Source organism: Oryzias latipes, chromosome 9 (assembly GCF_053564925.1).
Source record: "Oryzias latipes strain Hd-rR chromosome 9, Olatipes_Hd-rR_3.1".
Taxonomy (NCBI): Eukaryota; Metazoa; Chordata; class Actinopteri; order Beloniformes; family Adrianichthyidae; genus Oryzias; species Oryzias latipes.
The window spans coordinates 11673450-11700796 of NC_136245.1; the positions used below are offsets into that span (position 1 = coordinate 11673450).

Genomic DNA, 27347 nt, shown 5'->3' on the forward strand with positions numbered 1-27347 from the left:
AGACCATAATTCCATAGCTTATGAAGAAATGTTTTAATATGAAAACTTTCCCCAGTGGACAATTAGTACGTCTGTCCGTCCGTCCGCACGCCCGCACCTATATCTGCTCCGCAAGACGGACACATGCTCCACACGAGAATATCAGTTTTGTACATTATTTCGTTCTGTTAACTATATTATTTATGAGGATGAATTGCACTACATGCCAATATTTTAGAACATATTTCACTTTTCTTTTTCCAAATATGTGTTCATTTGAATTTCTGTTGTAATTTTGGTTTGATTTTTTTGTTTGTTTCACTGCTGATCGATCAAACGGGTGTTCGTGTAGGCTGTTAATTGTAAGACTTGTTTTGTGAAGTCTTTATGTTATTTATGAGAGGCAGTATTGTCATTTTCACTTTCACGTGTTTCTTCCGTCTGCCGACGGTGTCGCCGTTTCTCATTTCACCCGTTTTTGTGCGTAGGCCTGGGTCAGAGCTTGCGTGAAGGACCGCACATTTTCCCGTCAAGTTTGCTTTTTATAAATCTCAACTATTGCGTAGAGAGTGGCGTACGCCTTCTTTTGTGCGTACGCAACGTTTATAAAAGAGGCCCCAGGTCACTTTGTTCAAAACTGTACATTAAAAGAGCAGGCTCAGCAGCCCAAAGGAGACCACTGCTTAGCTGCTCTTTCACCAATTACTCTGTCTCCCCGCCTTCGGTATCTGCTGTTTTTCCACATCTCGTCCTCTCCAGTGACTCTGCCTATGTACATTGACTTAGGAGCTGATGCAAATTTAATTGATCGGGAGTTGGTTAGGATACTTAAAATGCCCGTCTTGAAAGACCCCTGGAGATCAGAGCCATTGACAATCACGTCATTCATTTAGAACCAGACCTATTAAAGTCCAGATTGAGAACACTATTACATAGAATCCTTTTATGTAATTTTCTCACCATTGCTATCAGTGATCTTTGGCCTTACCTGGCTTCAGGAACACATTCTTACATGGATTGGGTTGAAAGTATAATTAGGAGTTGTTCCCCCTCATGTAATGATGCTTGCCTATCTGCCGCCACACCCAGAAGGGAACAAGAAGTAGAGGAAATGACTTGCCCTGACATTTCCAGGCTTCCCACCGAATACCACGATCTGAGGAAGGTTTTTAACAAACCTTGTCATGGTTGTCATGGTGCCTTAAACATTGGCAGGATGTCCGAGCGGACGTAGAAAGAGAGCAGCATGAACGCGTGGAGGGTGCATGTCTGCGGCTGTGAAAGCGGACCAGAGTCTGTTATGGGGTTAAAGTTCTTCTAAAAAGAATGTAAATGTTGAATGAGGTTGAATGAGAAGTGAATAAAAGCCTCATCATGCAGAACCTCTCGGGTCGTCTGTCTTGTTGTGGGTAGGTCTGAACCATGAGCGGGTCAGAACCATGCGAGTTGTTCGTCCCTGGAGCAGTTCCCCCATGGTGACGACTACGGTCTGCAAGCAGTAAACAGGAAAGGTTCATTAAAAAAAAAAATGAAAAGAAGAAAACTGACGGGCAGAGTATCAGGTTTAAAAAAATCTTAATGTAGACATTTTCTAAGTTAAGTTCTATGTGACTATTAACCTGCGTCACTGCCAAGAATCTCGTCAGTGTGTAATCCCAACAATGGTTCGACCCAGGTAGGACAACGATGGAGAATTTAGTTAGAGAAAATAGAAGTTCCCGGAAAAAAAACAGTTCATTTAATGGTACCTGGACAGATTTAGCAAACAACAAAGTCTCAAATGTGGCAAGACATTCCAGAATAAATATGCAGCTTTTGCCTAAAAACATCCTGACCGAGTTTGAGAAAAAAAGTTGCTGACAAAAATCTATTGGAGAAGCAGATTAACTGCTGGTTAATTACGACATATTTGCTCGTTTTTTGCTTCTCTGGAAATAGTTCTCATCAGAACCCATTAAATGACAGAGGATATAAAAAAATGAACATCGCTTCACACTAATTTTCACGCTATTAAACTTCACCCTCTCATGTATCTCCTGTATCCAAAAACAAGATGGCGGATTCCCTATCCTGTTGCTATGAGGGTTCGGAGTACCTCTAAACCTCGGACTACATCTTGCCCAAATCTGCCCGTTTGGTTGTATGCCGCACTAACCTAGAGCGGGAGCTGGAAATTGAGCTCCACAACACTTCCCCTTGTATGTGCCCTTCTGACAAGCTTTTTGCTCCAAACCATCTGTGATCTAAGGTGCTAGATTGGTGACACTCATCCTGCCTTGCCTGTCATCCCGGGGTCGCACGGACATGCTCCATGGTTCAGCAGCATTTCTGGTGGCTTCATTAAGAAAGGACTTTAAGGAGGTTGCCCGGAGAGTAATTAAAGTAAAACCTGCAATCAGTGCCCATCTGGGCTGCTGATGCCTTCGAGCCTTCCTAATCATCCATTGTCGCTTTTCTATGTGGATTTTGTGACTGGTCTACCCCCATTCAAGGGGAATACTGTTGTATTAACTATAGTTGGTAGATTTTATAAGATGACTCACTTTGTGCCAATTCCCAAGTTGCCTTCTAAGGAGATGGCCAATCTTATGGCACAACACATCTTCAGGATCCCCACAGACATCGTGTTGGACAGAGGTCTGTAGTTCACTGCAAAGTTTTGGGCAGAGTGCTGCAGATTTCTCAGTGTAATGTTCAGCCTGTCCTCCAGCTTCCATCCGCAATCTAATGGACAGACAGAAAGGATAAACCAGCAATTGGAGAGTGGTCTATGCATCCTGTCTAGCAGTGACCCTTCCTCCTGGGCGGATAATCACCTCCGCCATGGGTATGTCCCCATTTCAAGTAGTTTTCGGATACCAGCCTCCCATTTTTTGACACTCGGGAGAGAGCGGCATGAGTGCTATCAGCCGTGGCTTCCTTCCGTCACTGCTGTAGAGCCTGGAGGAAGGCTTGTCAAGTGCTTTTGAGGTTTGTTAACATCTACAAAGCACAAGCTAATAAGAGGCGCACCAATGCTCCCAGATATGGGTCAGAGGGTCTGGTTATTCACTGCTGATTTGCCAGGGCAGTTTCCAACGAGGAAACTGCCCTGGCATTTTGTGGGTCCCTTCCCAATAACAAAGGTGGTCAGTCCTGTGGCTGTCAGATTTTGGCTGCCCGACCAAAACAGGTTCATCTGATGTTTCACTTCTCCCGGGTCAGGCCCGCTCAGCAAAGTGCCTTGACTCCACCCTCCAGGCCGCCTCTACTGGCCCGTTTCAGTGATGCAGGTTCTGCTTACCAAGTTTAGCGGCTGCTAAGATCCCATCAACGGGGCTGGGGTGTCCAGTATCTCATCGACTGGGAGGGTTACTGTCCGGAGGAGAGATCCTGGGTCCTGTCTTGTTTTAATTTTGGATCCTGCCCTGATCCACCGTTTCCATCAGGACCACCCTGGCCAACCCGGGGAATCCTCAGGAGTCACGAAGGGGTTCTGTCATGGCCAAGACTCTCCTCACACCAGCCAGCACACCCAGGTAATCTTCCTCATTGGTCTCACCTGTATAGTCACTTTTGTAGTAGGCCCACCCTGCTGATCAGGGCCAGAGGATCGCCTGCTTCCCTGCCTGTGACTCGACCACCTGACAAGAGCTTCCTGCTTCCACGTTTGCCTTCATTGCCATTGCTGCTACAATGTTTGCCCACTGCGTGCCTGATCTGTGTGGGGAGATTTTCCTTGCACCTTCCTCGTGTCTTGGATTTGGATCCACGGGGGTTGCCCGACTGTGCCTCTCTCTCTTCTCCTCCTCCTTCAATGGATGCCCACAACGCACACTCACGGATCCACTCTTTTCATCCCTCACTGTGAAAGTGAGGGAGCAGAAACACATGGTTTCTGCAACTACTCTCAATCTGGAAATAACTCTGGTCTCCTCTCCTAGTCTGCCTAGGACCTCCTGGTCTTTCATTAATAAATTTTGCAACACTACCTGTTCTGACCAGTGTGGTTTTCTGGGATCCATTTAGTCACGCACCTGATACCTAAATCACAAAAACATGCTCTTGTCAAAAAGTCACATGTTTCATCACCGCTCATTTGATTTTGCATAAATACACAAGCAAGGGAGAGGAAAAAGGTAGTTTGCAACACAAGCTTGAATATGTCCAGTTCTCAACTTTTTATTATATACCCACTCATGGAATGAAGTCAGGCTTCTGCCAAAAGAGCAGCAATTACAGCTTCAAGTCTCCATTGTAGTAAACGGAGGAGTTGCCTTTTCTGATATGTCTGATTGACAGGAGTATATACAGTGATCCCTTGCTATAACACGGTTTACTTTTCACGGTTTTGCTACTTCACGGATTTCCATCGTGCATCTTGTTCTGCATTCTGATTGGCTAAAAAGTCACTCCGCCTCTTCTCTACCTGCATGTTAATAACGTTGCAGTTTAATATGTACACATACGTAAAACAGCTTGCTAAATTTACATTACGCACGTGCAAATTCTCTTGCGATTTCGAGTTTCTCTGAAACCCATAGAAAAAAAAGCAACAACAACTGCCTATCACTATGTTCTTCTCCCGATAAAACACAGCTGCACCCCGGGCTTTAAAGGGAGAAAACACTGCAGACCGGAGTCAGGATGCAGCGGCTCAGTCTGTAGAGCAGTGAAATACACCTGAGTCACTATTTATCCGACTGTACTTTGTATTTTTTCATAATCATTTTAAATTTTCTCCCGTTTAATACAATTACTCGGGTCGCGGTGGGTGGGGCTAATCTCCGCGATTTGAAGTCTTCTGTTCACATTGATGATTAAAATTATTATTTGACAGTACAGTACAGAAGTTATTTGTTGAAAAAACGTTTCTAAAGTACTTTTATGTGTGAAACAAATGCATGAGCCTGTAAAATAGTTTGTTCTTTCTTTTCAATGTATAACAGAGTATTTAATTGTATAACAATAGTTAAAAAAAAAAAGGTTTCTACTTCACGGATTTTGCCTATCACGGGTTCTTTTTGGAACGTAACCCCAGCGAAAAACAAGGGTTTACTGTATACCAATTAGCCGAGGTACTTCACAATAGCAGTTTTGCTGGTATCATCTGGCTGCAGGCATCAAATGAAAGGTTTTGGCTTGTTCAGTTGTGAGCTGCTGTCTTTCCTAGTTTGTTGGAAGCTTTGGCTTTGACTTAATCAAGCCTCTGGAGGTGTTACGGTGAATTAAGCAGCCGATTGGTGTGCCTTTGTTTTGGAGAACGAGCACAGAAACATTTAAATGAGATTTAAAAGGTCAAAGACATAGATGGTGTTCTGCTGGTTTCACTGTAAACTATGGCTACAAACAACAATTATATTGACTAATATATAAAAATGGTCTTTATTTTGGATTATTCACAATTATTTTTGCAACATCTCTGTTAGTTTCAGCTGTAAGCTGAACACAATTGTTTGATCCAAACAGTTGTCAGGAAGATATAAGTAGATATTTTATAAGATTCATACAGGCCCTGATTTAGCCCCACTATAGGGTACAGGTAGAATGGTGGAGAAAGTCTGGGTGTGCTAAGAGTTAGGGGTATCAAACCCCTCAGAGTCCCTAAAATGCAGAGAAAGCCATGCATAATATGATAATATCATATCAGTTAATTTATCCATATATCTATCTTATCCTTTGATTTATTTGATATGTCTTATACTAAGCTTCATGTTGAATGCTCTTCCTGACACTACCCACTGCATCTCGGGCTTAGGACAAGCACAAGTAGAAGTAGTGGTTTGTGCCCTGTCGAGGCTGCATTTGTCTTTTTATGTCTGTCAATGTGTCTACCTGTCTGTCTGTCTATCCTTATTTACTTTTAGTCATTTTTTGTTGTTCTTTCATAAATAGGATATTGATTTTAGAATGGTAACCATATATCACAAAAAAGCTGATTTACAAAAAAAATGCTTTTCTAGATGTATAAAATAAAATATATAAGATAAAACAGGTTTTGTTTGGGCGAATGATTACATTTCATTCTGAGATCCTAAACTGTTATGTTTACAGAGTTGTCATTGGGTTTAGGATTTTCCATCCATCATTTTCTACACCCACTCATTTCTATGTAAGATTGCTGACTTAGCCACTGTGAAATTGGGATACAGTGCAGACACTTTGCCATCCATCACAAGGCCACACAGAGTCAAAAATGAACTTGACAATGACCCTAAACACACCTCCAGGCTATGTAAGGGCTTTTTGACCAAGAAGGGGAGTGATGGGGTGCTGGGCCAGATGACCTGGCCTCCACAGTCACCGGACCTGAACCCAATCAAGATGGTTTGGGGTGAGCTGGACCGCAGAGTTAAGGCAAAAGAGCCAACAAGTGCTAAGCATCTCTGGGAACTCCTTCAAGACTGTTGGAAGATCATTTTTAGGTTACTACCTCTTGAAGCTTATGAAGAGAATGCCAAGTGTGTGCAAAGCAGTAATCAAAGCAAAAGATGGCAAAATATGACGTCTTTTCAGTTATTTCATACTTTTTTGTTATGTATATAATTCCACATTTTTTAATTCATAGTTTTGATGCCTTCAATGTGAATCTACAATTTTCGTTGTAGGGTACAAAGACGGTTCTCTTATGGGACAGAGTGGAATCGCCCTGTCTCTACAGCTAGAGGCAAAATACCACATCTAAACTGGGCACACACACACCTCTGACCTCTACTCAGATTTTATTTAACATAAAGTTCTGTACCGAAGCTTTCTTTTATCCTAATATAAGTTCTTAATTTTGGTTTACATAAAACATCAGTATTTTAGTTCAGTTTCTATAACTCAAAACATGCATTTCTTAATTTTCTGAAATTGCAGATTAGCCTGTTTCTATAAATATACTGAAAATCTAGTTCTGTGAAAATGTTCTGTATTTGCTCACTCCAGGAGGATATACATGATAAACTTTAGTTAACTATATGTTTAGTCAATCTTGTGTCGGACATATTGATTGATAAATCGGTAACGCTTTCTTTTACAGTACAGTACTTACAGTGTACTTCAGTGGTACACTTAAGTGGTATTTACATGGTACTTATAGTGTTACTACTGGGTACCTACAGAGTATTTACATGGTACTTTATATGGAATTTACTGGGTACTTGCAGGGTGTTTACATGGTACTTTTTATGGGACTACTAAGTACTTTCTTGTGTCTTCTCGGCCCTCTCTCCTTACCTTTTCCAGCCAAAGTGATTTCTGCAAAAGTTGCAGTCAAATCTATTGCACTTTCATCTATATTACACTTACGACATGTGGGGTCGTGCTTTTTGTCCGTTGAAATTCATTCAGTTTGGTAACAGTGCACAACTTCTTCAGGGTTTGTAACTACAAGAAAAATCACAATACAAACTCAAATGAACATAAAAAGCATAACGACTTTGATGAATCACAAAGTATATTTTAGTGTTTAATAAATCTCTATGAATTCTTTATTTTTTTGACTGCAATGCTTGAAATCAATCCATTATACTCATTTATAAACATGATAGATTATTCACAACTTCACTTTTTTTGATGAAGTACAAAGTATATTTTAGCTACATTAAACAAAAACATCAATAAAGAAAATAAAGGGGGAAAAAATCAAAATTGCCATCAAAAATCTCATTTACTTAGACAAAGAATAACAAAAGTAATGTTTTAATAGGTAATTGCTGTGTGTATTTCTTCTTTATAAATATTATTTACACCTACAATTTCCATTAGCATAAAACACATGGCAGTGTAAAAAGAAAATGTTTTCAGGCCAGAATATGTTTTTACAATGTAGTTACTTCACCTTTACCAACAAGTTAGCATTGTCTCCTTTGATAAGGTCAGAAGACCAAGTGTGTATGTACACTGTACGGGAAGGTAATACGTGAAAATACCCAGTATTTAGTACTGACAATACCATGTAGTTGAGTGGAAATAGGGCTGACTTTCTTTTACAGTCCAGTTTCATTGTACTCAAGGGGTAGTTTCTGTGGTAAATTTATGGTAAATACCATGAAACATACGAGTGCAGACCTAAAGGTCAAGGTACTTTATTTGTACTTACCTTGTTCTTTCATGTGGTAAGTACCACAAAAGACACTGTTGCACAACATGTAAATACCCAGTAAGTGTATTATAAATACCCAGTATGTACCACATAGGTATGAACCAAATAGTACCACATAAATACACAGCAAGTACCATGTAAGTACAGAGAAGACACAAACAAGTACCCAGTAAGTCCGATAAAAAGAGCCATGTAAATACCCTGTAAGTACCCAGTAGTTACACCATAAGTACCATGTAAATACCACTTAAGTACACTGTAAGTACTGTACTGTAAAAAAAGCATTACCGATAAATCTATTTCATTATCTGAACATAGCACACAGATGGCTTATTTCAAGTTCCCAGCTATTGGATAATAGAATGTCATGGTATGACTGATTTAAATACATTTTATAAAGTAGATTCTGCCAGCTCAGCAGAGGAAAACAAAGACATTAATGGATCTACCTTGTTCTATACAGCTGCATTAAAACTGCATGGAGCATGGAGCTTGTGGCCCGCTGAAAAACACAATTTTCATCAGAGTAAAGGCCCGTACACACCGGGACGAATATTCTCCAGCGTTTTTCGCCAGCGTTTTTCGCAACGTTTTTTGTGTTCACACCCTGGCGATTTTCGCTGACGATGAACCGAGCGAACATGCAATTTCATTCCCTGACATTAGATGGCGCTTAATGTAAATCAGAAATACCCCCTGTACACAAGGTGGCACTGCGCAACTTTACGCTTCTTAAAGTCGCTTTTCACTCAGAAGAAGAGAGCAAGTATTTACGCGCTTGTCAGAATCAAACAAAGAAAACATGAATATTTCCAGCACCAGTAGCTCTAGCTCCAGTTCCAGCGATGAAGAAATTATTGTTCTGTAGAATGATGAAAGACGCCGGAAAAGACATTGATTTTGGGTACATCCCATAGTTACGAGAAGAGAAGAACATGGGGAGTTTTATCGACTGGTACAAGAGCTGAAAATGTATTATGAGCGTTTTCGGGGATATTTTAGAATGTCCGTCAGTGAGTGCATCTTCTTCATCTTAATTCTTCGCGGCAGTGTAGACGACGCTACTTGGCGTATATCTTCTTCGCCGTGACGTATGTGTGCTCACCAAGACAGTTTTGTGTTTGAGCTCCCCCAAGTTGTGTTTAACTGTAACTTCCGAAGCTCCAGACACGTGTGCAAAAGCGCCATTCTCATTGGTCGTATAGTTTTTGATGCGGCGTGTCAAACCAACAAAACGAACCTGAGGCGTTTTTTAAAAAATGACGCTTTTACGCGTGGCGTTTTTCGCGTCAGTGTGCACACTCACATTGGTGCCCTTTGTTTAGTCACAAGGCGTTAAACGTCGGCGAATATCACGCGCGAAATTCGTCCCGGTGTGTACGGGCCTTGTGTTTATTTATAATACAATCTTCAAGCAAAGTCGTCCAGCTTGGTAATCACATTGGAATGTCATATGAAGCCAAAAAATATGAAGCCACCCAAAAGCTTACTTTGTATTCAGGCTCTGCTTTTATACTCCAAGGATCTTGTACCATCACTCATACACTCCTTTATTTTACTTTTGTATCTAACATAAAACTTAGCTGATCAATACCTCCTTTAAAATCAACAACATTTTACAACCCTATAACACCAAGTATTGTTAGTTTTTGTTTTTATTTTAAGGCAAATTACACTAACATGTGGGGGACAGCTGTTCATTCATCCCACATCCTTCTTTCATCAATACTTCCACTTCAGTACACTGAGGTTTTTTCCTCATCTTCAGTTGTTATCAGCAATAGCTACATAATTTTTTAACCCAGAGTAGGTACTGGTCACACAACTATCTAAACACCAACATTTTTAGAGGAATACCCAGACTAACAGATTAAATCATGGTCTCTCCTTCTGATGAATTTAACTGTATTTCCAATTGTCTTTAGTTTCGTTTTTTAGTTTTTTTTTATTTTAAAATCAAAATTTAGCATTCATCAAATGCTAAAAATGAAATACAATGTTATTATTAAGGAAGCAACCTTGTTATAGGCTACCTTAAAAAATCAATAATATTCACTTGTCCAGAAAAACGTTTTAACTGACCAGCAGGGGGTCATGAACAGCCAGTTCTGAAGTGATCACTGTGTTTTCATTGTAGTATTAATAATGAGCCCTTGCTAAAATTCCTTTTTTAATTTAACTGCACAAAAGGAAAAAGAGTTTACTTCTCTCTTTTTTTGTCCTTTTTGTTTGTAAATTGCTCCTTTTTCGAGTTCTGCTGAAAAGTTCTTCTTGTTGTTTGTTGCTCAGCAAGAACATAATGCGATGGATAAAAACACTTCCTAATAACTGCATTTCCAAAGATATCACACAGATTTCTTTGGCACATCTTTCTTTGCAGTTTTTCTCTTTGGCATCTGTGTTTTCAGCAGAAAGAAATCTTCACAACCCAAAGCATTATGGCTCCAAAATGTACGCCATTCAGAGTGTTGCAGTTGGGCTACAATTAGATTTCTCCTGTAGGCTTCGGCTCTCTGCAGTGAGAACAGTCACCTTGAAAAGGACGTGAGCCTCGTTATGAGTGGCAGCCATGTGGACAGCAGCTATTCTGGTCCTTTCCAAATCGACAGCATGTCCAAGTCTGTCAAACTGTAAATGACAGTTGGCACTCGCCAAATATGAGTCCTTTCCAGCAGACCAAGTCACTACAAAGAGGTCATGCAGTCTAGAAACCCCCAAAGGACCCTAATTTTACACCCCTGCAACTGTAAGAGGATAACTGTGGAGAATTGCCATCCCAGAGATAACATAATGCCTCGCATGGCAGCTTTCACACAGTAGTTTTCCTTCTGTAAAAAATAAAAAGTGCATTTGAAGACCCACTCTAAAGCAAATCATGTTTTTGCTGTTTTTAGCATGTTCTTTTGGAAATTTTCTGACGATTGTGGACATTTATTAAGAAAATAGGATTAAGAATGCATTTCTGAGTATGTTTTTATTAAAATTATTGCAAATCAGGAACAGACAAGAAATTAAGTTAAAAAAAATCCTGTAGTTTTTACTTAAAATCTACAACCAGAAGGCCACAGGCTCCGTGCTCCGCTCTATAATGCATCCACTTATAGACAATTAGATCCTTGTACGCCTCCTTTTTCCTCGTCCTTGTATCGGGATCTGTACAGCTGGATAGCTCCAATATTGCTTCATTTTTATGCAGAGATAATAGACACAAGGATAGTTTGGGGTTTTGGGGGCTGTATGCTAGTGGGAGAGAGTGTACACAAAGGGATTATGGGAAATGAAGGGGGCTTACTTTCTAATGAACTACTCTCACTCTGCAGAAACCATGTCCTAGAAAACAACACAGTTTTCTTTTTTATTTTGGCTGAAAAAAGATATCATCATAATCAATAGACTGCTGGGAACTCTTTGAAAAAAGATATAAAGATTATTATTATTTAGTTTTCCATCAATAAAGAGCATGTGACAATTGCAATAGCAATGAAAATTGATCAGGCAATCGTCCCTTAAATGCATCCATTATTTAGTCACTGAATCTGTCTATTCAGGCTTAATGCACTCATTTTTACTCACTGTAAGATTCAGCCTGTACATACCATCTTCAATATCTGTTTAGAGCAAGAGACATGCAAGAGACAAGTGTGTAAAAAGAGACTGTTCAGGTATTGCATGAGGATTTGGCAGCAGCAGCAACAGTTCTAACTTACAACAAACATATGGGAATTTGGAGTAGCTCTGCATGTGCTTTGTGCTCTGTTGGGATTTATCTTGGGTGTGCAATCATCTTTTGAAACATGTTTATGATTTGCATTGATGCATTGCTGTGTTCAGTTTATAAATAATTCATAACTTACAATGTCTTGTTGTCTCTTCAGGTCTATCTGATTCCGGCAATATCTTTGATTTACAGCACACAGATTGAGAGTGGGAAGCATACTTTATGTTTACTGTTCAACAAATAGGCAGCACACTGCATAGCAAAAATGACATCCTGACTGAAAGCACACACCAAAGCATTCGGTGCCACTTTAAGGTTTAGTGCCGGAGGAATTCATAAATGGACCGGCCTTGTCATGTCACATTATTGATGGGAGCTTACTTTAAACAATTAGTCTTTTAGGATTGATTGAAGATACTTTCTACTTAATTTGAGGAAATTGTGACAAGATGATTAACAGTGTTACTTAGAAATTCTGCTTTCCACGTTACGACAATTGAATCATGCAGAGATGTTGTCTTTGAGGACACCGACATTACCAGTAAATGTACTGAGGCTTGACAAAAAGACTGGCTCAACCTATTCATTATCTGAGCATTAGTTAACCCGATCACGTCACTGTATCCATTGAATGTCCAAGACTGTGGCTAAAATCTAGAAATGATCTGACAAGGCCAAAGTGTTTGAAGAGTTCTGTGTTGCACGTCACCACCAAGGCAGGCATATCAAAGATGAGGAGCAGTGACTGGAATTAGCTTAAGAAAGGAACTTAAAAGAGCCTCAGCATCTATCTCTCACTAAACATCCTGCATTCCATAGATTTCTGAGCAGCAGAGGAATGAAGAAAATGTGTGAGATGAAGGTGGAAGCCATAGGCTCAATCTAACAGCAAAAGACAGAGACCTGAATAACTCATCATAGTTGACTATTGTCCAATGTGTGAAGTGACAAGGAATGAGCGGCTGGGTAGCTCGGTTGGTAAGGTTGGAAGCTACCATGCCGGAAACCAGGGTTCGATTCCCGGAGGGGAATGAGCAATGGTACTGGGGGTAATTACCATATCAATGGCGAGCAGTTAACATCACCCAGTGAGGGTCCTTAGGCAAGACCCCTAACGCTACTGCCTCCCGAGCGCAGTTTCGGCTGCAGCTCACCGCTCCCCAAGGGGATGGGTCAAATGCGGAGAAAGAATTTCCCTTCGTGGGATAAAATACAGTGTATAAAAAAAAAAAAAAAAAAAAAAAGAATGAATGCCATGGCATTACTACGCTATAGTTCTCGATTGTTTATCAAATGGTCACAAAAACAGAACATGGAACAAAACTAGGAGTAAAGGATATACACTCACTGGCCACATTAGGCACACCTGTTCAACTCCTTGTTAATGCAAATTTCTAATCAGCCAATCACATAGTAGCAACTAAATGCATTAAGGCATGTAGTTCTTGTCAAGACAATCTACTGCAGTTCAGACTGAGCACCAGAATGGGGAAGAAAAGGAGATTTAAGTGACTTGAAACGTGACATATTTGTTGGTGCCAGACGGGCTGGTCTGAATATTTCATAAAGATCAGATCAGGATAATTCAGGAATGTCTAGAAGGAACACAGTCATGCCTATGAGTCGTTGGGGGGGTCCCTTTGCTTCTGTTGGAAGAAGGGGAGAGTGGACTGTTTGGTGCCGAGGTGGTAACAGCTGCAGCTGGGAGGAGACGCCTGAGCTGGAAAGGTGTGAAGAGGGGGCCGAGTGGGTGGAGACTGGGGGCTGGGCAGAATCAAATCTGTTAAAGAACAGGTTCAGTTCATTTGCCCAGGCTTGGTCACCTGTGACCTGGCGACCATTTCCAGCCTCAGCATGTCCTGAGATGTGTTTTAGACCCCTCCACACATCACGGATGTTGTTCTGTTCCAGGCGCTGCTACAGCTTCTTCCTGTAGCAGTCCTTGCACTTCCTGATCTTATATTTCAGGTCCCTCTGTACTCTGCGTAGCTACTCCTTGTCCCCAGAGAGAAAAGCCCTCTTCTTCTCATTTAGGAGGGTCTTCAGCTCAGGAGTGACCCAGGGCTTGTTGTTGGAAAAACACTGCACTGATTTTGTTTGCACTGTGTTTTCCACACAAAAATTGACATAGTCCGTGATGCAGTCAGTAAGACTGTCAATGTCTTCCCCGTGTGGACTGCAGAAAACGTCTCAGTCTGTGGTGCTAAAACAGTCCCTTAGTCGCTCTGTTACTTCCTCAGTCCAGATCTTCACCGTTTTAATCTGTGGTTTCTGCTGTTTCACCACTGGAGTGTACGCAGAGGAGAGATGGACCAGGTTGTGATCAGAGCGTCCTAAAGGGGGGAGGGGGGCAGAAGCATATGCATTCTTGATGTTAGCACAGAAAAGGTCCAGAGTTTTTCTGTCCCTCGTATGACAGTTCACATACTGGGTGAAGTTGGACAGGGTGGCGGAGAAGGGGGTGCATGCATGGTTAAAGTCCCCAGAAATCAGGATCAGGGCCTGCGGGTGTTGTGTCTGCAGCTGGGACACGGTGCTGTGCACGCGCTCACAAGCGACAGCAGCGTCAGCCGACGGAGGGACGTAAACAGTCACCACCAGCACATGGGAGAACTCCCGTGGAAGGTAGTACGGCCGAACGCTGACTGCCACCAGTTCAATGTCCTTGCTGCAGTGCTGTTCTTTCACAGTGATGTGGTTCGGGTTACACCATCTGTCATTCACGAACACCGCCAGACCACCGCCTTTCTTCTTTCCGCTCTGCACCGCGCTCCGGTCCGCCCGCACCAGCGTGAATCCAGTAACTGAGACCACGGAGTTTGTCATGTCCTGGTTGAGCCACGTCTCGGTGAAACACAGCAGGCTGCTCTCACGGTACACCCGCTGCAGACGCATGAGCGCTGTTAGCTCGTCCAGCTTGTTAGAGAGCGCGCGGACGTTTCCCATAGTAACGGATGGTAAACATGGCTTGTACCTCCGTCTTCTCTCCCGGCGTTTAACTCCACCTCTGCAGCCTCGTCGTTTCCCCCGTATTTCAGCTGGAACATCTGGCTTTCCAGCGAGGAGAATCTCAACTCGTCCAAGAGCTAACAGCTGATCTCGAGTGTAAACAATGGAGCTGCATCCTAACGGATCCCCCGAGGCCGGTTCAAAAAGTTGAGAAAAAAAAAAAAAAAAAAAGCAAAAGTAATGATGTTCCTGTCCTTTGTCGCAGAACTTTGTAATAGTTGTTGAAAATACAAAAAACACAAATAAGTTGGAAGAAAATATTAAAAAACGCAAAGTAAGGAACACAAAAAGGTAGAGCTGCCCAGATAAGCTGCCACACACGCGGCGCCATGGTAACGTAAAAAAAAAAAATGAGGAAAAAAAGATGAGGAAAGGGCTAGAAGAGAGGAAGAGAGACAAGAAAGACTCTTACTTATTCTACAAAAGATCGTAGAAAAAATTTAATGTTGTTTTGTATTGTTCCAATATGTTTAATAAATTCATGAACAGAAATGAATTATTAACAAGTATTATTTAAACCTGAGCCATTTTTAACAATCTCAAAAACATCAACAATCTCCTAAACATCAAAGGTAACTATTTACAATTTCATCTTATATATAAGCCCTTTTTTTATACATCTTAACAATAATCATGTTCTTCTAGAGCCATTTGTGGCCCAGTTGGAGCTGACAGGAAGCCAGAGATTTGGCCTCGCAGACGGATGCCACTCTGCTCGTCCTGCTGGTTCCTGGCGTTGTCCTGCTGTGGCTCAACTGTGGGCTCCAACCAGTCCCCTTCACTGATGCACATGTTGTGCAGGATGGCGCTGCAGGCAATAATTTTGACATCAAACGTTGTTTTAACTTCCAACGCCCCCAGAAATATGGCTCTCCACCTGGTCTTCATCATGCCAAAGGCTCTCTCCACGACAGAGCGTGCCTTGGCGTGGTGCCGGTTGTATCGGGCCTCAACTGCATTTCTCAGGGGTTCCCTGTAGGGTGTCAGCAGCGTGATGGGTTGCGCAATGCAGGGATACCCACCATCACCTAAAAGGATGTATCCTTCAGGTGGGTATGTTTTATTGGTGTAAATTGGGCTGTTGCGCAGAACCCGTGAATCATGGACCGATCCAGGATAACCAACAAAAATGTCTAAAAATTTGCCATTCGAGTCACAAACAGCCTGCATCTGAATTGAATAAAAAAGCTTCCTGTTAAAATAAGAAGCTGGATCTTCTTTTGGAGCCTTGATTCTTATGTGGCAGCCATCAATGCTCCCCACGACCTTTTGGAAGGCAGCAGACCCAGCGAGATGCTCAAATCCAGAGGCGACTAATGGCAGTTCAGCCCTACTGGGAAGCCGGATGACCCTGCGCAACAGCTGGAGGATGCGGTCTGCCGTCCTGTGGACAATGTCACTTACAGTGGACCGTGGCATATCAAAGGCCCTGGCTACCACACGGTAAGATGTGCCACAGCCCAGCCAGAAAAGGAACACCAGGACCTCAGTCTCCTGTGCCCACCCCTGATTGTGAGGAACCCGAAGCTGCTCCACCAGATGCTTGATGGTCCTGCGGGTCAACCTGAAATCCTGTCTTGTGTCACACTGACCATCAGCGTAGTTGGCTAGGACGGGCACCTTTATGTTGGGAAGGCAGTAGATACACGGAAGACCCTGTAAAATAGAACATTATTTAATTTTTTTAATTAAATCTCAGTTTTTGAATGTTTTTATTTATTCTGATGTCTTAAATTTTGTTTATAAAATGTTTTTGAATGCTGGAAAATCTCAAGTTTTTTTGGCTGGGTTTTTGGGTTTTCATATTAATTTTTGTATAAAACAAGTGTGCTGTAAATCTTTTTTCTAAATAAACTGCTATAGAATACTTTGTGTTGAAGGCTAATATGGTTTGACTCTGGAAAAAAAACATGACTTTCTCTGTAGATGGCGTACCCCCAAATGCTAAAGTTTAACTCACCAGTTGTACATGTCTGGCTAGGGCAGCCAGAGGAAATCTTGTGAACAAGAGCCGTCTGCTTCTCCTTGCCGCTGTGAGACGCCTGGTTCTCCTCCTTGCCACCCTGTGTAGCAGATCAGCTTGTTTTTGGACTGATCTCACAAAAAACAATCGAATTATTGCCAACAGGAAAACGGCCAGATTGATATTCGCCATTTTCAGAAAGTGGAACAGAAAGAAATGCCTCCTCGCACGAGACAGTAAAGGGTTTAGCGGCGCGAAAATAAATATAAACATTGCCGTGGACTTGTAAACTTGCCGCTTTATTTCTGAACAAATACATTAAATCCACACCAATGTGTGTGTAATTTTATTATTTATTAATCAGTCCAATTTTACATCATCAGAACACAGCAGATTCATAAATAGTCTTCGTGAAATGTTTATATATATTTTTGCTTTTACTTTGGAAAATTGGTTTCGTCCTAATCTGTTAAAGTATAACTAGTTCGTCTCCAGACCAGGTGGTGGCGGTAATGCGCCACTTTGTTTTCGTGCCGAGCGCCTTATGAAAAACACCCGAAAGAGAAAAGTAGTGAGCACGGGTGTCCGAATTGCTATTAAAATTCAGAGAACTATATAGAGAACTATATAGAGAACTATATAGTGCCGCACTATATAGGGTTTTAGTAGTTAGGGGTTAGGGCAGTAATTCGGACACAGCCTCAGATTCATTAGTTAAAAACAAGGCATGCAAAAGAGCTTCTCTAAATGCACAAAACACGTCCAACTTTGAGGCAGATGGGCAACAGCAGTAGAAGACCACACTGGGTGCTCCTGTCAGCTAAGAACAGGAAAATGAGGCTACAATTCACACAGGCTCACCAAAACTGGACAAAAGAAGATTGTCCAGTTTTGTAAATGTTGCCTGGTCTGATGAGTCTCCATTTGTGCTCCAACAAACTGATGGTAGTGTCAGAATTTGGTGTCAACAACATGAAAGCATGGATCATCCTGCCTTGTATCAATGGTTCAGGCTAGTGGTGGTGTAAGGCTGGGTAACAATCTCATTGCAATCCTTTATTTTTTATTATTTTAATTGTAGAAACACTCAGTTAGGGCAGTACCAATCAAGTAAATGTCCGGTCAAAATCCCTTTACAACCAAGAAATTATTTTCAGAAAAGACAAAAGGATCAAACAGATGTTAAAACACAGCTACACAGTGGCATAGTGGTTAGGCAAGGCAAAGCAAGTTTATCTGTATAACACAATTCGTACACAAAGTAATTCAAAGCACTTCACAAAACAGGATAATGCATTAAAATCACAATACATAACAGTGCAAAGATTAAAAACATCAATAATACCTATAAAATTTACTATAAAAGACAGGAAAGAGAAAAGAAAATTAAAAGAGGTGTTTATAAGGACCCTTCAGTTATATATAAGGCTAAACAGGAATGTGATTTAGGCCGTGGGGGCGGTCTCACAATGATGTATTGCGAGAACTGGAAGATAGCGCCTGTGACTGCCCCTGTGTTTGCCCATCTAAACCTTATAAAGAGTTTATCTCTGACTTTTCTGACTTTTTGACACACCTGTCTTTACTCTCAACAAACATAATACTTCTGGGTGACTTTAAAATGCACATGGACAGAACCAATAACTTAACTACCAAAGATTTTATATCCTGTTTGGACAGTTTTGGTATTCATCAACACATCACAAAGGACATGTTTTGGACCTTGTCTGCTGCTTAGGTGTCTTGCCAAATGCCTGCAAACCGGATCCCCGTCCTCTCTCGGACGGCTCCCTTGTAACTTTCAGAGTCAAAATTGCATCCGCTGGATCAACCCCCCCACACAGCATTACCTACCATAAAATAAATATTAACCTGGATCATTTCTCATCTCTAATCACTAACCTTCCCTGCACTGACAACCTCCATACACCTGATGAACTTGTCTCACAGTTATAATGACAATCTCTGCAGCATCCTAGATATCTATGCTCCTCTTAAAACCAGAATGGTCTTATCTCTTACTGCTCCCTGGTTCACTCCCACCCTCAGATAACTAAAAGCTAAAAGACGTGGTCTAGAAAGACTGAAAAAAAAAACTGGTCTTTTCATACACAGGGAAATGTACATCAGCCACCTCTCCCACTATAAGAAGCCATGTAGCATAGTACTCGACTTTAATAAACACCCATGAAGGGAATTCTAAGGCCCCTTTCCCTCGTTTCCAAACTTACACAGGCTATGAACCAACTTCCACCCCATCTGTACACTTCTGACTTCTGTGACACCCTAGCTTCCTTCTTCACTTCACAATTAGACAACATCCATAAGGGAACTCTTAGTAAATCCTGGCTCTGATCCAGCTCCCTCATTGCTGTTGGACCCACATCACTTATTCTCAACATTTACTCTACCATCCGTCAACGAAATCGCTGAGGTAATTAAAAATTCTAAACCGTCTACCAGTCAACTTGATCCACTTCCTACAGTTCTGGTCAAAGCTATGCTTCCCTCCCTGACCCCTCTCATAACCAACATTAATAAATCCTCTCTCACCACAGGAATTGTTCCCTCTACTCTCAACAGCGAGTGAGTGGTATGTCTCAATGGTATTAAGATCCAGGGAAATCCCTTTAGATGTGAGAAATTATTCAACTTGATGTTCCAGAGACTCTCCATTGCTCCCCGTTTCAGAAGAACTGCTAGCGCTATTAGCATTAGTAATGCTAGCTCCAGCTGCAGTTAGCTTTGCCCGAGGTTTGATCTGTAATCCAGCGAGAATGACATTGTTCATCATTGCTTGTTGTTTTATATTGTCCAGGCCTTTCTCAAGAATGTCTACATGGTTATCTCGTTGCTGGTTTGAGCTTGAAGTCTTCGGAACTCTTCCATGAGAGGAGTTAGCTTAGCCTGGATGTTGTTCACCTGCTCCATGAAAGGATGCAACGTAGCTTGGATGTCGTAGAGTGTTTTTCTAAGGTCATTGTTGTCACCTGTTGCTTAGTTTTTCTTTGGGGCCATGGTCAGCTCTCTTTTTTTGGAGAAAATCAACTTTTAAGTCACTTGAAGATTGTTGTGAGAGCTGCCGAGAGCCACACGCATGTGTTTTTTTTGTTGTAACCCCTAGCCAGAAGTCACATGTTAGTGTTTCGTTAGTGTTTTAATATTCTGCTTATCTGTGATGAAAAACCACAAGCTCTGGTTTGATCTGCTCCGCTCCACTCTTACATATCACTTGGTTTAGCACCCTTGCTTTACAGCAAGGAGGATTTGGTTAAAATCCCAGCTGGGTTCTCTCTGTGTGGAGGTTGCATCTTCTGCTTTTGCATGTGTGGGTTTTTCTTCATTGACGACTAAATGGTCCCTAGGTGTGAATGTAAGTGTATTGTGTGGTCCTACAATGAACTGGCAACCCTTCTAGGGAGTACCCGGCCTTTGCCCAACAGTGGGTGGGATAGGCTCCAGCAGCACTTCTATGACCCCAAAAGGGCTTAGGCGAGTTTGAAGAATGGATGGGTATTAATACAGAGTGTGACTACTGGAACGCCCTGAGTTAAAAGGTCTATTTCATGTTATTCTTAAGCCTTTCAGGATAAACTATATCTTTATATGTGATAATATATTAACTTTGGCACAATAAAGAAACTTTTTTTTAAATATGAGTTACAGTATTGGAAGATTGGAGAGGAATGCTCAGACATGCGTGAATGGAGCAAACTACCAATTTTGGGGGGTTTTACATGAGGAATTAACATTACAATACACTTAAAAGCTCAAAAATGTTGATTTTACATGATATATGCCCTTTAATACTCAAATGTCTCGTAAAGATGAGTAGGATTATTTCAGCAGTTTATACAAGTTTTGACCACTTGTTTTAACCTAAAACCGTCTTTCCATTGATCTGTAACTGAGAGGCACCCAGCTAGAGGAAAAATGTTGGATTGAGATCCAGTCCATGCCAGTAGCAGATGTCTTCTCCAAAGTGGAAAATGTTCCTCTTTGTGACACAAGAAAAAAAAGTCTTAATATATACAATTTAGCGGCAGAGGAAGGATGGCAGAGAGAAATACTGTTAGAGAGAATATTGTAATAAGTCAGAAATTGCTAACAAGATCACGAACAAACCTGTGACTTTGCGCCAGATGTCACTTGACATTTCTAAGGTTCTGTGCTCAGCACCTTTTTTTGAAATTATTATAGAAAAACTTGAAAAAATTTGGAGTGTCATTCACTTAATAATAATGAAATAATAATAATAATAATGGATTGGATTTATCTGCGCTTTTCAAGACACCCAAAGCGCTTACAGTGTGTCCATTATTCATTCACTCCTCATTCATACTTGGTGATGGTAAGCTATGGTTGTAGCCACAGCTGCCCTGGGGCAGACTGACAGAGGCGTGGCTGCCATTTCGCGCCTCTGACTGTCACCGGGAACATTCATGCACATTCACACACCAGTGGAGCCACACTGGAGGCAAGGAGGGTGAAGTGTCTTGCCCAAGGACACAACGACATTTTGGCTGGTGGGAGCGGGGATCGAACCGTCAACCCTTCGGTCATTGGACGACCCGCTCAACCACCTGAGCCACTGTCGCCCAAAAATTTAAAAAAAACTTAAAAAAATCTAGAAAAATGCTTGTAAATTATACTTAGGCAATTTTTAAGTAAAATTTACTTACAACTACTTATTGTTTATGAAAGATGCACAAGCAAATTTCACTCAATTACTGTTGCATCCAATTACAAAACCTAAGTAAATTTTGCTTATGTTTCTTTGTGGATCTTACTAATTTTTCCTTGTTATATTCTATGTAATTATTAAGTCTTCTCTTTCAGTTTTTCCCATCAGGGGTCGCCACAGCGAAACAACCTCTCTTTCGAGGATGAGTCGCATGGTAAACATGGCAATGTTTTACGCCGAATGCCCTTCCTGACGCAACCCCTCTCAATTTTATCCGGGCTTGGGACTGGCACAGAAGCAGAGAAGGGAACATTACATTAAATTACAAATGATGTGAACAGTTTTGTGTAATATTACCTGTATCACCATGTGTCCTGTAGTTGTCCAAAGTAGTTGCTTATGGGCATTCAAAGTCTGATGCTCCTTCGGTTCTGACTTCCTGTTCAAGTCTAAAAGAAAAACAGAAATGTGACAAGCAGCAAAGACTCACTTAACATACATAGTACTATCATGGCCATGGTAAAAAAACAGAAAGTTACTTTCTATACTGAGCGACGTTGAACCCGCCCTCACAGTCCGCAGACGTTTGGGGTTTCACCGTATCAGCTCTGTTCAGCTCATTTTATTGGGTCAGTCTCAAGCTAAAATGGCGGGGGAGGGGAGACAACATGACTTTTTCTTTTTCTTTCTCAAACGTGTATCATGAAATTCACTCCTTCCAGCATGAACTTCACCACAGGTGGCTTTGGTAAAAACACGCATTCAAGTATAATGGGGCATTTCCAGGCAAAACAGACATAAACAGTGATAGCAAAGTTAGCTAGCTCGTAAACTTAGCTAGCTAGCTAGCAAGAAAATACACCATTTGCTAGCGCAGCTGCTTTAAGTGAACTTAATTAGGTGAGCCAACTGGAACATAGATAGTTTGTTTCACTAAAAAACGTACCTTTGTGATCCACGTCGCAGTCAACACAGTCCGCCAACATTTAAAATGTGGAGCATGCGCACCTGTCTGATGAAAGACAGCTCAAATGAGGGGCGGGGCTTAGACGTTGTGCTCCCAGTACAGAGAGGCGTGTTAGAATTGCTGATGTTACTCATTTACATTTACTTGGAAATATCAACTAATTAAGCCAACAAACTGGTTTAGTAAATATTACTTGGATTGAAGGATGAAATTTACATACAAAACAGAGGACTTATAATTAAAAAAAATTACCAAGTAATGCACTACATGAAAACAAGCTATTTTAATTATTTTTTTTTAACTTGTCCTGTCCAACAGATGGGCAGACAGATGAGAGCTGAAGGCCTCTTGTGTTGGACGTATTTTACTTTAACAACAGGGGTTATTAATCTTCAGTCAAACCAGTTATGTCTAAATAAACCCCTTTTGTAATCAAGGCCAAACTTTATTCATTTTAATCATATTTGAAAATATTTTGTGTTGGACCGGACCAAAAAAGGAAAGAAGGGAAGAAGAGAGAGGGATGTTAGGGGGGGGTAGGAGGGTGATCATAGGGGGGGGGGGGTAGAACCATGAAGATGCATAAAGCAAAAAGCTACTGGATGTTTATCATTACGGTAAAGTTCAAATGTAATACAAATCAAAGCCTGTCCACACACACACACACTCAAATGTTCTAAACACACCTGCTAGCTGCAAAAATGTCCACATGTCAACATGTACACAATACAGATAGTGTTCACACATGCATACTTATGCCTTCAAAACAACTAGTATGAGATATTTCATTCAATCAATCACGCAAACTATTAGTGCAAAGGTGAGTTAACACCTGTGTTTAAGTGATTGTTTATGTTCTCCTAAAATGGATGGTGGAATGTGAAAAGAAGGAGGGAGAGTGCCCAGCCACCCCCACACCAAGTCTCCTGCCGCAGCAGCCGCGGCAGCCAGAACCCCCCAAGGCAAGTTGGGGACAGCTGGTAGACTGTGCCCCGGTGGTCAAACAGCCCCCCCCAGCATTGGGCCCAGGTCCCCCCCAGCCCAGGGGTCCCACCCCCCGGGGCACCGACACCCCAGGCCGAGCACCACCACACAGAAAGAGAGGAAAACAAGTTATTTTAAGTAAAAGCACAGAATTGGTATTATTTTGTAGGATTTACATAGATAACTGAAATAATATTTACAAGGCCAAAAAAAAAAAATTTTTTTCAGTGTAGGTACATGACTAGTCTAGCTATTTTTGTGAATTTTCATCAGCGCAATTTTGTATGCTTTTTTTTGGAGCCCTTGTCAATCTCTGTGCTGTCTCTTCAACAGAATGCTTCAGTTATAAATCTTTGATCCTGATCAGATCTTTGTTTTCATTCTATTTTTCTTTATTCCTCTATGAAGGTTTGAACTTTTGAGAGTTTAAACACGAGAGACATGTGAAATGTTTGATAATTGTCTGATGAATGTATATAAAGTGTGTAGTGAGGGGTTTTGACAGCCTTAGACATAATCCTTCTTCGCAGATTTCACCTATGCAGGTTATGTTTTTGTTAGTTTTAAGCGTTGAGCTACCAACTTTGTGGTCCAAGCAGGTGCTTAAAGTCATGTCATGTGGTAAGCAGAATCCGGTGCCTTCAGACATTTTGACAAACATCTGAAGCAGGGTAATGTTAAATGTAAAAAGGTATTTTTACGCAATGATAGTTAGACTTGTTATAGGCTGAAACATCTGTAACATCTGTGTAACTTGAGAATATGTTGTTCTGAAAATACTAGCAGCACTCCTGATAAACCAGCACATGAAAACATCCAGTGCTTTGTAAAGCTACTGATGGGAGCCTGTTTATTGCTTCTAATAGCTGTTGTGTTGATGTCTTATTAGGCAAATGGTGCAGCTGCAGTTAACTAACTGCATGTATGTAGATAATTAAATTAGATTAGCTATTACATTACCACTACTTTAAAGATCTCTCTTTAAGTGTTTCCACTTAATGATGGAGGTGGCAATTTCCTGAAGGGTCAGCTCCTCATGGGTAGCTCCAAAATGCAGTCCTAAGGACCTGTGTGTGGGATGTCAGAAGAAAATCTGTATTAAAGCGGTTTTATTTCCTTTTTGTCAATATAAACTTATAGGAACATAATTTCAAACAACCATGTAGTCAAGCTCAATAGAAGAATAGAATAGAATAGAATAGAATAGAATAGAATAGAATAGAATGCCTTTATTGTCACTATACACATGTACAATTCGCATCACACGCGCATAGAGTGAAATGAAAGGGGATCAACCAGCGGGATACATATTATTATATAGCAAAATATCACGATAGTGTTCTTGTCATGTTTTAAATAAATTTATGTGTTAAGTAGTGTCATGTTATGAGCGGAAAGATGAGACCAACTGTCGTTCATAACACTGCTTTAATCTTGACGCAGCTTAACCATGTGCAGCAGGTACAGACACAATTCTTTTCATAAAACATTCAACGTCTGCCCCTAGTGGTCAGTCCTCCACAGGTATGGTAAGTGCAGGGGATCAAATCTCACAACATCTCCCCTCTTAGAAAAATAAAACATTTTGCACTGTCCTGGCAATAACAATAATGGCCTTAGGTTTTAGCTTCTTTCTTTTCAATATGCAAATATAAAATAAACATTCTCTTCATGCATTGCACAGTAACCATATAAAACATTTGTTTGTTTTTTTTCCTTCTTTTCTTTTCATGTAAAACTCCGTAACATGTCTCTTTTTTTCTTTCTTTTTTTTTTCTTTTTTCGAACATTAAAGGACATCACAGGGGTAGACTGCCCTCAGTCCTAAAAGGGGTTTATTTTGCCCTTTTAATATTAGTCTCTAAATCTCTTAGGCACTTTGATCTCACGGCCCCTGGAGGTCATCTTCACTGGAGTAGCAGGCTTGATGGAAGGGCCTGGAGAAAGGCTCATCGAAGGTTGGCTCTGCGCCGGCTCTGGTGGAACCACTGCAATACCGCTGCTGTCCTTCTGTAGTGCAGTAGGGTTGATCTGAGGTAGATCCTCAAAGTTTTCTGTCACTGGAACAGCCTGGAGATGTCGTCTGTTCCGACGGGCTATGTTTCCATTGTCCATCTCCACGATGTAAGATCTCGGCTCCTTGGACTTGCTGATGACCTTGGCAGGAGTTGTCCATCCTTTCTCCCCATCAAGCTTCACTCTAACATCCTGACCTGGGTGAAGTTCTGAAAGTGGTTGGGCTGAGTGTCTGCGGTTGTAGAAGAATTGATAGGAATCTTTGGCTGTTATGTCCTTCTGTCGGACATGATTTGGATTTATTGGACTTGGCATTAAAGTCTTTTCCAACACCGGAACGGTGGTTCGGATTTGTCTACCAGTCATGAGCTGTGCTGGACTGGCACCAGTCGCTGCGATTGGAGTAGACCGGTAACTCATGAGTGCTAAGCAAGGATCTGGCTGTTTTAAAATGTACTTCGCAGTTTGAAAAGCCCTCTCGGCAGCTCCATTGGACTGTGGGTAATGGGGGCTCGAGGTGATGTGAGTGAACCCATACCTCTGTTTGAAGTCTTGGAACTCAGCGGACGTAAACTGCGTCCCATTGTCACTGACTAGTTCTAACGGAATCCCCCATCTTACAAACATGTGCTTGAGCTTGTTGATTACTTGCTTACTGGTGATAGAGGTGAGAGAACTGATCTCAATGTCTCTGGAAAAATAATCAACTGCAACCAGATACATTTTACCTTCCAGCTCAAACAAGTCCACTGCAATCCTCTGCCATGGACCACTGGGGAGGGGAGTAGTAATCAGTGGTTCACGTCTCTGTGTAGGCTTATGTTCTCTGCAAAAGTTGCATGAATTTACTTTGCTGGTGATTTGTGCTCCAATGTTAGGCCACCACACTGTTAGTTTGGCTCGCTCTCGACATTTAGTAAGACCCTGATGACCTTCGTGTAGCTGGTCCAACACACCGGATCTGAGTGCTGAGGGAATCACTATGCGATCTTCATACAGCACTAAACCATCTGACTCTGAAAGGTGGTGTCTAGCTGCAAAGAATCTGTACAATGTTGAATTCTTACCCATCTTGCGGGGCCACCCTGTCCTCGTGAATGTGATCACCTTCTGAAGGTCTGTGTCCTCTTTTGTTGCTTCTCGGATTTCCTCCAGCTTGTTTGACTTGATTGGTTTGCTATCCACTATCGTGTTTACATATGCCTTTACTTGTTTTTCAGTCTGTGGCACAGAACTGTCTTTCAGTGGGTGTCTTGAGAGTGTGTCTGCAACAACCAGCTGTTTTCCAGGAACATGTTCAGCAGTTACATTGAATCGCATCAGACGCATTAGCAGTCTCTGGCATCTCAATGGTGTTTTGTCAAGGTCATATGAGTTGATCAGTGGCACCAGTGGCTTGTGATCAGTTTGTAAACGAACATTTCCCATGCCCTGGATATAGCGAGCAAAACGTTCACAGGCCCAGACTGATGCAAGACACTCCTTCTCTATCTGTGAGTATCGCTTCTCCGCATCAGTGAGAGTGCGCGAAGCAAAGGCAACAGGCATTAACTCTCCATTGTGGTCCTGTAATAACGTAGCGCCCAGACCATAGCTGCTGGCGTCAGCGCTGACCACTGTAGGCTTGTTAACGTCATAGTAGTGGAGTGCAGGTGCAGCCACTAACATTGTCTTTGCTTTCTTAAATGCTCGTTCCTGTGGCTCATCCCAGACCCATGCAGTCCCCTTTCTGAGCAGGGAGGTGAGTGGATGTAACACTGTTGATAGGCCAGGTAGGAATTTTCCGACATAGTTAATGAGTCCAAGCACCTGGCGCAGCTGCTCCACATTTGATGGGCTGGACATCTTCGCGATGGCTTCCACTTTGCTCTCATCTGGCTTCACACCATCCGCTCCAATGATGTGGCCAAAGAACTGCAGTTCAGTTTTTCCAAAGTGGCACTTAGCCCTGTTAAGTTT

General features: G+C 41.7%; 1 protein-coding gene and 1 long non-coding RNA gene across 3 annotated transcripts in view; one reads left to right on the plus strand and one right to left on the minus strand.

The window, feature by feature from the left end:
• The window catches only part of galnt9 (polypeptide N-acetylgalactosaminyltransferase 9), a 173400-nt gene that overhangs the window by 126434 nt on the left and 19619 nt on the right, over nt 1–27347 (plus strand). The window lies entirely within an intron of this gene.
• On the minus strand, nt 21533–22784 carry LOC144994545 (uncharacterized). Its single transcript, XR_013658107.1, has 3 exons — nt 22368–22784; nt 21961–22062; nt 21533–21870 (listed from the first exon to the last, which is right to left on the minus strand). It is a non-coding gene; the product is annotated as an uncharacterized LOC144994545 (long non-coding RNA).